At 40.5% G+C, this 11317-nt stretch overlaps 7 non-coding genes across 7 annotated transcripts; all 7 read left to right on the forward strand.

Annotated features, from left to right (window-relative positions):
- Positions 1 to 4512: 4512 nt before the first annotated feature.
- On the forward strand, positions 4513 to 4584 carry trnae-cuc (transfer RNA glutamic acid (anticodon CUC)). The gene has a single exon. It is a non-coding gene; the product is annotated as a tRNA-Glu (tRNA).
- Positions 4585 to 4880: 296 nt separating this feature from the next.
- Positions 4881 to 4954, forward strand: trnan-guu (transfer RNA asparagine (anticodon GUU)). Its single transcript has one exon. It is a non-coding gene; the product is annotated as a tRNA-Asn (tRNA).
- Positions 4955 to 5184: 230 nt separating this feature from the next.
- trnak-cuu (transfer RNA lysine (anticodon CUU)) lies at positions 5185 to 5257 on the forward strand. The gene has a single exon. It is a non-coding gene; the product is annotated as a tRNA-Lys (tRNA).
- Positions 5258 to 5991: 734 nt separating this feature from the next.
- On the forward strand, positions 5992 to 6065 carry trnan-guu (transfer RNA asparagine (anticodon GUU)). Its single transcript has one exon. It is a non-coding gene; the product is annotated as a tRNA-Asn (tRNA).
- A 1341-nt stretch (positions 6066 to 7406) lies between these two features.
- On the forward strand, positions 7407 to 7479 carry trnak-cuu (transfer RNA lysine (anticodon CUU)). The gene has a single exon. It is a non-coding gene; the product is annotated as a tRNA-Lys (tRNA).
- A 109-nt stretch (positions 7480 to 7588) lies between these two features.
- trnan-guu (transfer RNA asparagine (anticodon GUU)) lies at positions 7589 to 7662 on the forward strand. The gene has a single exon. It is a non-coding gene; the product is annotated as a tRNA-Asn (tRNA).
- Positions 7663 to 8367: 705 nt separating this feature from the next.
- Positions 8368 to 8440, forward strand: trnak-cuu (transfer RNA lysine (anticodon CUU)). Its single transcript has one exon. It is a non-coding gene; the product is annotated as a tRNA-Lys (tRNA).
- The last annotated feature ends 2877 nt before the right edge of the window (positions 8441 to 11317 follow it).

Genomic DNA, 11317 nt, shown 5'->3' on the forward strand with positions numbered 1-11317 from the left:
AAAGAAGCTACAGTGATTGTTCATATGACAGAAGTGAATTATGCTAGAGCAGAAGACATCATAAAGGCTCTGACTGAGAAGATAGGAAAAGGGAAGGTTCTGGCTGTAAGACCAAGAAAGGAAAAGGAATGTGAAATAACTCTGCCAAGTTAAGAGGACGGCGAGGATTTGGAAGATGGACTCATGATAAAAGGGAAGAATTGTGAAGTAAGACACTTACAAGTAAGAGAGTATATTGTATCTTTTATACATTTGCCGGCTTATATTGATGATGAAATTCTGGATAAACTTAAGTTTTGGGGAGTAACACCTGCATCTGATATCAGAGGGCGAATGTATCCGGTTACAGACATTGCAGATGGTACAAGGTATTTAAGGGTTAAATTTCCGAAGGAGGTGATATCACTCCCAAACAGTGCAAAATTTGATACTGAAGAAGGAACACAATATTTCCGAATTATGCATGACCGTCAAATGAAAACTTGTCGCTTGTGTATGGGTCCTGGACATGTGTTTAAAGACTGTCCTGATTTTAAAAGAGCAAGGACATTTCGCAAGGGATTGCGATGCAGTGAAATGCCTGGATTGCAGAAAGGTGATAGTAAGATGTGAGTGTTGGATGGAGAAAGAAAATGTTACACAAATCCCAGAGACTGTTAAGGAAGCAAGTCAAATGATGGATGAAACAGAGTTGGGAAAGATTGGTGAAGTTGAGAAAGTAATTATTGAGAATACAGAGAGTAATGCGGGAAATCGAGATGAAATGGAAGATAATTCACTGGGAGGAGCAATGGCTGAGTGGGAGGTTAAAACAATTTCAATAGAATATAGTAAATGTATGAAAAAACAAAAAGAAAATGAAATAAGAAAGAAGCTAGATAAAGAGTTAAGAAAAGGGACAGAAGGTGAGGGAAACGAAGATATTGAAGAAATTGTAAGGTTACAAGATAAGTTAAAAATAATAGAAGAAGAAAAATGCAAAGGTGCAATAATAAGAAGTAAAGCAAAATATGCAGTAGGAGAAAGATCTTCACAATTCTTCTTTAATTTGGAAAGCAATAGGCAAAGAGCTGAATTAATAAAAGAGGTATTAAATAAAGAGGGGAAAGTAGAAACAGAAACTGAGGGGATTTTAAAAACAGTAAAGAATTTTTATAGTGATTTGTTCAAAAAACAAGGAACAAATGAAGAAGAGAAAGAATATTTTATATAACAGATCAAATTAAAGGTAACCGAAGAAGACAAAAAATTTTGTGATGAAGAAATTCAAAAAGAAGAAATAGAGGTGGCTATTAAGCAATTAATGCCAGGGAAAAGTCTAGGTGTAGATGGCATAACAAATGAATTTTATAAAGAATTTAAAGATATTTTAGTACCGATTTTAAAAGAGATCTGTGAAGAGGTTTTTATTAAAGAATTATTGAGTGAAAAGATGAGAATAGGAATGATAAAAATGATATACAAAGGAAAAGGGGACAAAAAAGATCTAAAGAATTTTAGACCAAACATACCCTTTAAAGAAGAAAAGCAACATACAAACATTTTGGGAATTTGGGTGGGGGTGGATTCTAATAAAGCAGATATTTTAAATTGGGAGGGAGTTTTAAATGGAATTGAGAAAAGACTTAGATTTTGGAAAGCTCGAAATTTGACGTTAAAAGGGAAAGTATTAATCTTAAATGCTTTAATGTTGTCAAAGGTCTGGTATGTGTTAAGTGTAACTGCATTGCCTGAAGTATACTATAAAAAAATTAAGGATGTAGTTTTAAAGTTTGTGTATCAATATGCGGATAATACTACATTGTTGGTTGAAGATATTCAGAGTATTAAAGGGGCGATGGAGATTCTAGAGCGATATTGTAAAGCATCAGGAGCTAAGGTTAATGTTGGAAAAAGTATATGCATGAGGGTGGGTAGCAGTGGTGTAGTCGGGGCTAAATGCACGTATACTCAGTATGCCTACTTTTTTCCAATAGCTCTTTGGGTATTACGACTTCTGAGGATCAATAATTGCGTATACCCTCAGTATACTCACTTGTTTTGCTGATTAGACTTCCCTAATTTACGTGTATTCGCATCCCTTAACTGTACACCAAGTGCTTTTTTTAACTCTCATCTTAATTTGTTGCAATTGGTGCATTTTTGTTCATATTTTGCGCCATTCCCTGCCCCTGACGACCACAGCAGCTGTGAGAAAATTTCGTGAGTTTTTCAAAGTCTGAATGATGTCTCGCTGAAACGTTCAGGTAACATAATAAAATAGCATGGGCGGGTTGGGTGGGTAATAGTACACCACCTTTTTTTTAGGACTACACCTCTGGTGGGAAGAGTAGAAGAAATAACACAACACATACCCTTTAAAGAAGAAAAGCAACATACAAACATTTTGGGAATTTGGGTGGGGATGGATTCTAATAAAGCAGATAATTTAAATTGGGAGGGAGTTTTAAATGGAATTGAGAAAAGACTTAGATTTTGGAAAGCTCAAAATTTGACGTTAAAAGGGAAAGTATTAATCTTAAATGCTTTAATGTTGTCAAAGGTCTGGTATGTGTTAAGTGTAACTGCATTGCCTGAAGTATACTATAAAAAATGAAGGATGTAGTTTTAAAGTTTGTGTGGGGAAATGGAAGAGCCAAAATTGCTTATAATACTTTGATTGGGGAGGTAAAAGAAGGAGGTCTGGGACTTTTAGATAGCTTTTTAAAAATGAAAACATTAAGAATTAAGATTATTCAAAGGTTTTTGGAAGGGAAAATGGATGTGATTTGGAAAGGTGTGTTAGACTATTATTTGAGGAAATGTGGACATTTTGATATGGGATGTAATGTTTTATGGATGAAAATGAAAAAAAATGGATTATAGCAGGTCTGCCAAGATTTTATGTTGAGGTCTTAGAATCATGGGGGGAATTTTTAGAAAATGTGTTGATTATACCAAAAGGAAGGGCTCAGATTGTAGAACAACCACTTTTTCAGAATCCAAATATTTTAAATGAAGGGAAAAAAATGTATTTTAAGGAAAGGTGGAATGGAGGATTAAGACAAGTTAAAGATGAATTATATGAAGTGATAAAAGGATTTGTACCATTACAATTGTAGATGCTGTGGAGGATGGTTATAAAAGAGTTGTTAAAACAAAATTACAATATCATGATTTGAAAAAAGCAATACCAAAAGATTGGATTGAAATAATTGAAAATAAAATGAGTTGCGGGATAAGGAAGACTTACCAGAGGTCTATTTTAAGAAGAAAAATGGAGAAGAGGTCAATATGAGCTTATGTACAGTTAAGAGTTTTTATGTTGTTTTTAGATCAAAGGCTTTTATAAGACCTATAGCATTCAACTACTGGAAGGAAAGATATGAGGATTTAAATGAAAAAGAAATATGGGCAAATGTCAGAATGAAATATATGGAACCAATTTTAGAAAATTGTAATTATTTATTGAGACATAATTGCATATTAACAGAAATGAGATTGTGTAAAATGGGAATTGAACAAGATATAATATGTAAGGTGTTTAGGAAGGAAGGGGAAGGTTTATTACATTTGTTCTTCTATTGTGAAAAGTTGGAGGAATTATGGAAAAATTTAAGAAAATTGCTAAATCGTTAATAGGGGACATATATGTGGATGAACAAAAGAACTGGGAAAAAAAACATTTATTTGGTCAAAATGAATGTGGTATGTATGCTTTTAATCTATGTATAACAATTGCTAAGTATGTGATGTGGATAAGGAGAACTATGGCTAAACATGATGGGAAGAGAGTGGATATATGGCGTATGTTTAAAAACAGAATGGAGATGGCTGTAAAATTGATATTCAACTATTTTATAGTACAAGAAAAGGAGGATGTATTTATAGAAATGATGGTAAAAGGGAACGTAATGGTTGAATACAAGGACAACATTTTAGTTGGTTATGGGAAAAATATGAAGTCTAATAATGAGTGTTGTAAGTATCATGTGATTTTTGTGTGATGTGATCATTTCTTTGTAAAAATGTAAATATTTGATTTGAATTAAAAAATATATATATATATATCTCATCTGAACTCGGAAGCAAGGCAGGGTTGGGCCTGGTTGGTACTTGGATGGGAGACCGCCTGGGAATACCAGGTGCTGTAAGCTTTTTAAATTCCTTCATTTGGCAGCTAATACACTTCCCAAAATATAATAAAAAAAAAAAATAAAAAAAACTCTGAATTCCTCTCTGAACTCTGGAACCAGCCAAGTCAGTGTACCCACTTCCCCTGATTCCATTCGGGGGAAAGTGGGTACAGTGACTTGGCTGGTTTAACTTAGCAAGAGCTGTTGGTGCCCCGGAGCAGAAACATAAAAAAAACAAAAAACAGGTAAACAATTGAGGGGACAAGGGCCAAGGGTCTGAGACTTTCTCCTCTCCAGGAGGAGGTTACAAGCATTAGATTTATTTTTGTCAGAGCAGCTGCAACATACTTGCATGGAGGCCCACAGCTAGGCTTGAGGGCAAGTTTCTGCAGGACCTTCCCTGGTGGTCTAGTGGTTAGGATTCGGCGCTCTCACTGCTGCGGCCCGGGTTCGATTCCCGGTCAGGGAACTCCCTTTTGAGCTCTCACTATGAAGATATATGCGAACTGAGAAAGAAAAGTTGGCTGGGTGACTTCTAAGTGGTAGGGACTTTTGCAACAAGTAGGCTGGGTTTACAATTGGTGTAGCTGTAGTAGATGTTAATAAAAATCTGGCAGTTGGGGCAGCCTTTGAAACCAGGGGAGCACCCCACGGGTCTAGTGGTTAGGATTCGGCGCTCTCACCACCGTGGCCCGGGTTCGATTCCTGGTCAGGGAACTTCCTTTTGAGCTCTAGCTATGAAGATATAGTTGCATTAGTGTCTGAGTCTCTGTGGCGCAATCGGTTAGCGCGTTCGGCTGTTAACCGAAAGGATGGTGGTTCGAGCCCACCCAGGGATGAATCAAGCTTTTCTCTGCCTTGCAACTGCTAACACATGCACTGGACATAGATCCTGAGCCACGTGCTGTCTGGCGTTACAAGATGACATCAGGATTTTGAAGCAGAAGTTTGTTGTCCAGTGCCTGGATTGGCTAAGTTACTTATTCCAGTTGACTAAAACACAGCATCAATCTTTACACAGGTAGGGAAGGTAATGATCAAAACAGTGACTAGAAAGAAAGTGTCAGAAGCCTGGCTAGCTCAGTCGGTAGAGCATGAGGCTCTTAATCTCAGGGTCGTGGGTTCGAGCCCCACGTTGGGCATTTCTGTTACCTTTCTCTCTCTCTTTTCGGCAGCTTTCATTTGGATTCATTGAGCATTCCTATCAAGACAAAGTTCAGCATTTCTACCACAGTTGCATTAGTGTCTGAGTCTCTGTGGCGCAATCGGTTAGCGCGTTCGGCAGCTTTCATTTGGGTTCGTCCAGCAGACCAAGTGAGACAAAGTTCAGCGTTTCTACCACAGTTGGTATGGTTAGTCAGAGTCTCTGTGGCACAATCGGTTAGCACGTTCAGCTGTTAACCGAAAGGTTGTTGCTTTGAGCCCATCCAGAGACGAGCACCCCGAAGGCTTTTACTGCCTGTCATAAACCCGGCTAGCTCAGTTGGTAGAGCGTGAGACACTTAATCTCAGTGATGTGGGTTCAAGCCTCATGTTGTGTTTCTGTTAGCTTTCTCTCTTTTCGGCAGCTTTCATTTGGGTTCATCCAGCAGACCAAGTGAGACAAAGTTCAGCGTTTCAACCACAGTTGGTATGGTTAGTCTGAGTCTCTGTGGCACAATCAGTTAGCGTGTTCAGCTGTTAACCGAAAGGTTGTTGCTTTGAGCCCATCCAGGGACGAACGAAGGCTTTTACTGCCTTGCAACTGCTAACACATGCAACGGGCAATGATCATGGGCCACTTGCTGTCTAGCATTACAAGTTGACATCAGGATTTAGCAGAAGTTTGTTGTCCAGTGCCTGCATTGGCCAAGTTACTTAATTCAAAAGTGTCTGAGTCTCTGTGGCGCAATCGGTTAGCACGTTCGGCTGTTAACCGAAAGGTTGGTGGTTCGAGCCCACCCAGGGACGAATTATGCTTTTCTCTGCCTTGCAACTACTAACACATGCACTGGGCATAGAGCCTGGGCCACATGCTTTCTGGCGTTACAAGATGACATCAGGATTTAGCAGAAGTTTGTTGTCCAGTACCTGTATTGGCCAATTTTTTTATTCCAGTTGACTAAAACACAGCATCAATCTTTACACAGGTAGGGAAGGTAATGACCAAAACAGTGACTAGAAAGAATGTGTTAGAAGCCTGGCTAGCTCAGTCGGTAGATCATGAGACTCTTAATCTCAGTGTTGTGGGTTCGAGCCCCACGTTGGGCATTTCTGTTACCTTTCTCTCTCTTTTCAGCAGCTTTCATTTGGATTTATCGAGCATACCTATCAAGACAAAGTTCAGCATTTCTACCACAGTTGCATTAGCGTCTGAGTCTCTGTGGCGCAATCGATTCGCGCGTTTCAGCTGTTAATCGAAAGGTTGGTGGTTCGAGCCCACCCAGGGATGAATCAAGCTTTTCTCTGCCTTGCAACTGCTTACACATGCACTGGGCATAGATCCTGGGCCACGTGCTGTCTGGCGTTACAATATGACATCAGCATTTAGCAGGAGTTTGTTGTCCAGTGACTGGATTGGCTAAGTTACTTATTCCAGTTGACTTAAAATCAGCATCAAACTTTACACAGGTAGGGAAAATAATGATCAAAACAGTGACTAGAATGAGAGTTTCATAAACCTGCCTAGCTCAGTTGGTAAAGCATGAGACACTCAATCTCAGTGATGTGGGTTCAAGCCCCACGTTGTGTTTCTGTTAGCTTTCTCTCTTTTCAGCAGCTTTCATTTGGGTTCATCCAGCAGACCAAGTGAGACAAAGTTCAGCGTTTCTACCACAGTTGGTAGGGTTGGTCTTAGTCTCTGTGGCACAATCGGTTAGCGCGTTCAGCTGTCAACCGAAAGGTTCTTGCTTTGAGCCCATCCCAGGACGATTGAAGGCTTTTACTGCCTTGCAACTGCTAACACATGCAACGGGCAATGATCCTGGGCCACGTGCTGTCTAGCATTACAAGTTGACATCAGGATTTAGCAGAAGTTTGTTGTCCAGTGCCTGCATTGGCCAAGTTACTTATTTCAGTTGTTACCTTTCTCTCTCTCTTTTCAGCAGCTTTCTCTACCTTGCAACTACTAACACATGCACTGGGCATAGAGCCTGGGCCACATGCTTTCTGGCGTTACAAGATGACATCAGGATTTAGCAGAAGTTTGTTGTCCAGTGCCTGGATTGGCTAAGTTACTTATTCCAGTTGTTACCTTTCTCTCTCTCTTTTCAGCAGCTTTCATTTGGATTCATCGAGCATACTGAGTCAGAAGCCCGGCTAGCTCAGTCGGTAGAGCATGAGACTCTTAATCTCAGGGTCGTGGGTTCGAGCCCCACGTTGGGCGTTTCTGTTACCTTTCTCTCTCTCTCTTTACGGCAGCTTTATTTTCATTCATCGAGCATACCTATCAAGACAAAGTTCAGCATTTCTACCACAGTTGCATTAGTGTCTGAGTCTCTGTGGCGCAATCGGTTAGCGCGTTCGGCTGTTAACCGAAAGGTTGGTGGTTCGAGCCCACCCAGGGACGAATCCAGCTTTTCTCTGCCTTGCAACTGCTAACACATACACTGGGCATGGATCCTGGGCCACGTGCTGTCTGGCGTTACAAGATGACATCAGCATTTAGCAGGAGTTTGTTGTCCAGTGCCTGGATTGGCTAAGTTACTTATTCCAGTTGACTTAAAATCAGCATCAAACTTTACACAGGTAGGGAAGGTAATGATCAAAATAGTGACTAGAATAAAAGTTTCATAAACCCGGCTAGCTCAGTTGGTAGAGCATGAGACACTTATTCTCAGTGATGTGGGTTCAAGCCTCACGTTGTGTTTCTGTTAGCTTTCTCTCTTTTCGGCAGCTTTCATTTGGGTTCATCCAGCAGACCAAGTGAGACAAAGTTCAGCGTTTCTACCACAGTTGGTATGGTTAGTCTGAGTCTCTGTGGTACAATCGGTTAGCGCGTTCAGCTGTTAACCGAAAGGTTGTTGCTTTGAGCCCATCCAGGGACGAACGGAGGCTTTTACTGCCTTGCAACTGCTAACACATGCACCGGGCAATGATCCTGGGCCACGTGCTGTCTAGCATTACAAGTTGACTTCAGGATTTAACAGAAGTTTGTTGTCCAGTGCCTGGATTGCCCAAGTTACTTATTTCAGTTGACTTTAAAACAGCATCAAACTTTACACAGGTAGGGAAGGTATTGATCAAAACAGTGACTAGAAAAAAAGTGTCAGAAGCCTGGCTAGCTCAGTCGGTAGAGCATGAGACTCTTAATCTCAGGGTCGTGGGTTCGAGCCCCACTTTGGGCGTTTCTGTTACCTTTCTCTCTCTCTTTTCGGCAGCTTTCATTTGGATTTTTCAAGCATACCTATTGTGACAAAGTTCAGCATTTCTACTACAGTTGGATTGGTGTCTGAGTCTCTGTGGCGCTACCTGGATCAGGATCATCTGTCTCAGTCTCTCTCCTCGTCCAATCGTTGCTCTCGCTCTCCATTGTGAGAATGGACGAGAGCCAATCTCCGCACTCGCTTTCCATTGTGAGAATGGACGGGAGCCAATCGCCGCTCTCGCTCTCCATATTGAGAATGGATGAGAGTCAATCGCGTCACGGCATATGCAAATGAATGTCAACACCGCTGTCTTCTGACGAGAGCACATCATCATATAACCGATCAAGGTAAGTTATTTTTGTCAACGTCTATATCTACTGATAAAAGTTGTTTTGTCGATTGTAGTCTTTTGTTATGTCAGTCTTGGCCTCCTAACTCTGATTTATAATTTTATGACAAGAACTTTAACAAAAGTCACCCTAAGTTCACGTTTTTGTGCATAGTGTCAAAGTTCACGACCCCGCACCCTGTTTAACATTGCAGACTTTTGATACACTTGCAGAAATCATTGATTTTGTTCGAACGTGTCTTTAAATTAATAACTGTATCTAAATATACATGCATATACACTGTATATACGGTTGTTTGGATGCTTCAACAGCTCCCTCCCCCCGTATTTCTTAGCCAAAAACAAAATAAAGTTTACACAAAAATATATACACCGGTATGTTCTACACTTAACTATGTGCATAATACTTTTGGTTTGGGGGTGTTCATTGTTATTTATTTTTATTTTTTTATTATTTGTATCACAAAAGCCAACCATGCGGTGAGTGGCAAATACAGAAGTCTAGATATTATTGAAAGTCTTTGTAGTATTATTATGGAATGCTTTAAATATGATAAGTCGTATATGTCTGTGTCTTTTTGTTCTCCATTTGTAGGAGAGCTGCTTGGTGTTGACTACCTGCATTGAACCCAGACTTAGAGGAAACAGAGGAAATGTTGGAGGCTGTGGACTGCTTGCAATCACCATCTTCTCTGATGCCTCCTCCCAACCTGTTGCCCACTCCACCCAACCTACTGAACCCTCCTCCCAGCCTGATGCCTCTGCCACCCTGGTTGCTGCCTCCATGTTGCAGCAAAGCACTCCGACATCTGAGTCTGGTGTATGTAAATATCTTGTAACCCATCTATGTTTACGCATCTAACGCATCAACAATCTATGTTTTGTGCCTATGTTTGATATATATATATATATATATATATATATATATATATATATATATATATATATATATATATATATATATATATATATATATGTGTGTGTGTGTGTGTGTGTGTATGTGTGTGTGTATTATAATTATTTTTTTTTTTTTAGGCTGTGGATGGCTCAGGTGTACCAGGTATGGACAGAGTGGACAGCCTGGCAGATTATCTTGTGGACCTGAGGAATCAGCCCTCCCTTGTCCTCACCAACCAGCAGGTAAGGAATATAAACCCACTCTTTGTTCACTCTTTAACTTGTCATACTTGCTTACCTTTTGCACATTTTGCTTTCTCATTTGGCATGTATTATCTGCTTTCTCTGCTTAGGTGAGCAACATTGTTGCTCTTTGGCAGAACGTGCTGGACTATGACAAGCAGAGGGTGGTGTTTGCAGCCAGGCATCAAGCAAAGCTGGACACTGGGAGGTTTAGGTCCCCGAAGAAGAGACAGGAGTTTACCCCAGGAGTGGAGAGTTTGAAGAGGCATGCCCTGACCACCTCTGCCCCACTTGCACAATGGCCAGATTGCTGTCGCTTGGTTGAGACTTTTTTTGTCAGGCTCTGTGCCATACATAGAACACCCAAAAAGAAGGGGACCGGCACAGTGTCCAGATGGGATCTCATCCTGGCAGACTACAGAAAAATCAGGCGCAGCATTCTGGCCAATGCTATAGTGATGAAGCAGACTAACCTTCAACTGGTGGATGTGAGTCACACCACCCTTGTACAGTGGCATAATAAAAAAGATAAACAGCAGGACACAGCAGTTGTGATGCAGGGGCTGCAACTTCCAAGCCGCTTGTCTGTGGCGGCTGACCCCTTATTGCCTGCCAATGTGCGCCCCCCATCTCCACCACCTCAGCCAGGCCCGGCTCACCAGTACCACTTGCCCAGTAGCACTGTGGGCCAGGCTAAACTAAAAAGAAAAAGTACCATTTTGTCAGACCCACCAGCTTTGCCACCTGCTCAGATCCAGCAAGCCCAACGGCAACTTATTCCTGCTCCACCACCAGGGACTCAACTGGTCATGCTGATGCCAGTGGCCTCACAGGGGTATATGCTTTCTTCTGCTCCACCGACTTTTGGGTTTGGCCTCCCTTTTACCCCTCCTGCATTCCATCCACCCCATGTCACTCCCGTTCGTAAACTGACCCGCAAAGTACAGCATAATACATGTAAGAAATGTGGGCAGTTCAGAACAGCGGAGACTGGACACAGCCAGTACAAGGGCATTAAATACTGCCCCTCTGTAGAGGCATTGCCGAAGGAGCAGTGGTTGGAAAGAATTAAAAAAGGAGAAAAATAATAAAACTGTTCCAGAAGACCTGGGCACTTCCTGAAGTGTTTATTTTTAATATTGACATTTAAATATTTTCAGGGGTCTTTTGTTTTACTTGTAGTTTTTTTTTACTTTAAATTATAATTTAAAAAAATGTAAATTTCTAATTTATTTGTTTTTATCATTTATTTTACAATTGAAGTTATCTTTGCTTATTTCATTTTGTGTTGTTATTTATTTTTGTTTAATTTATTTGCACATTTTGTATTATTTTTATTTATTCCAAGAAACATTTGTTTGCACTGC

Source organism: Danio aesculapii, chromosome 4 (assembly GCF_903798145.1).
Source record: "Danio aesculapii chromosome 4, fDanAes4.1, whole genome shotgun sequence".
Classification (NCBI taxonomy): domain Eukaryota; kingdom Metazoa; phylum Chordata; class Actinopteri; order Cypriniformes; family Danionidae; genus Danio; species Danio aesculapii.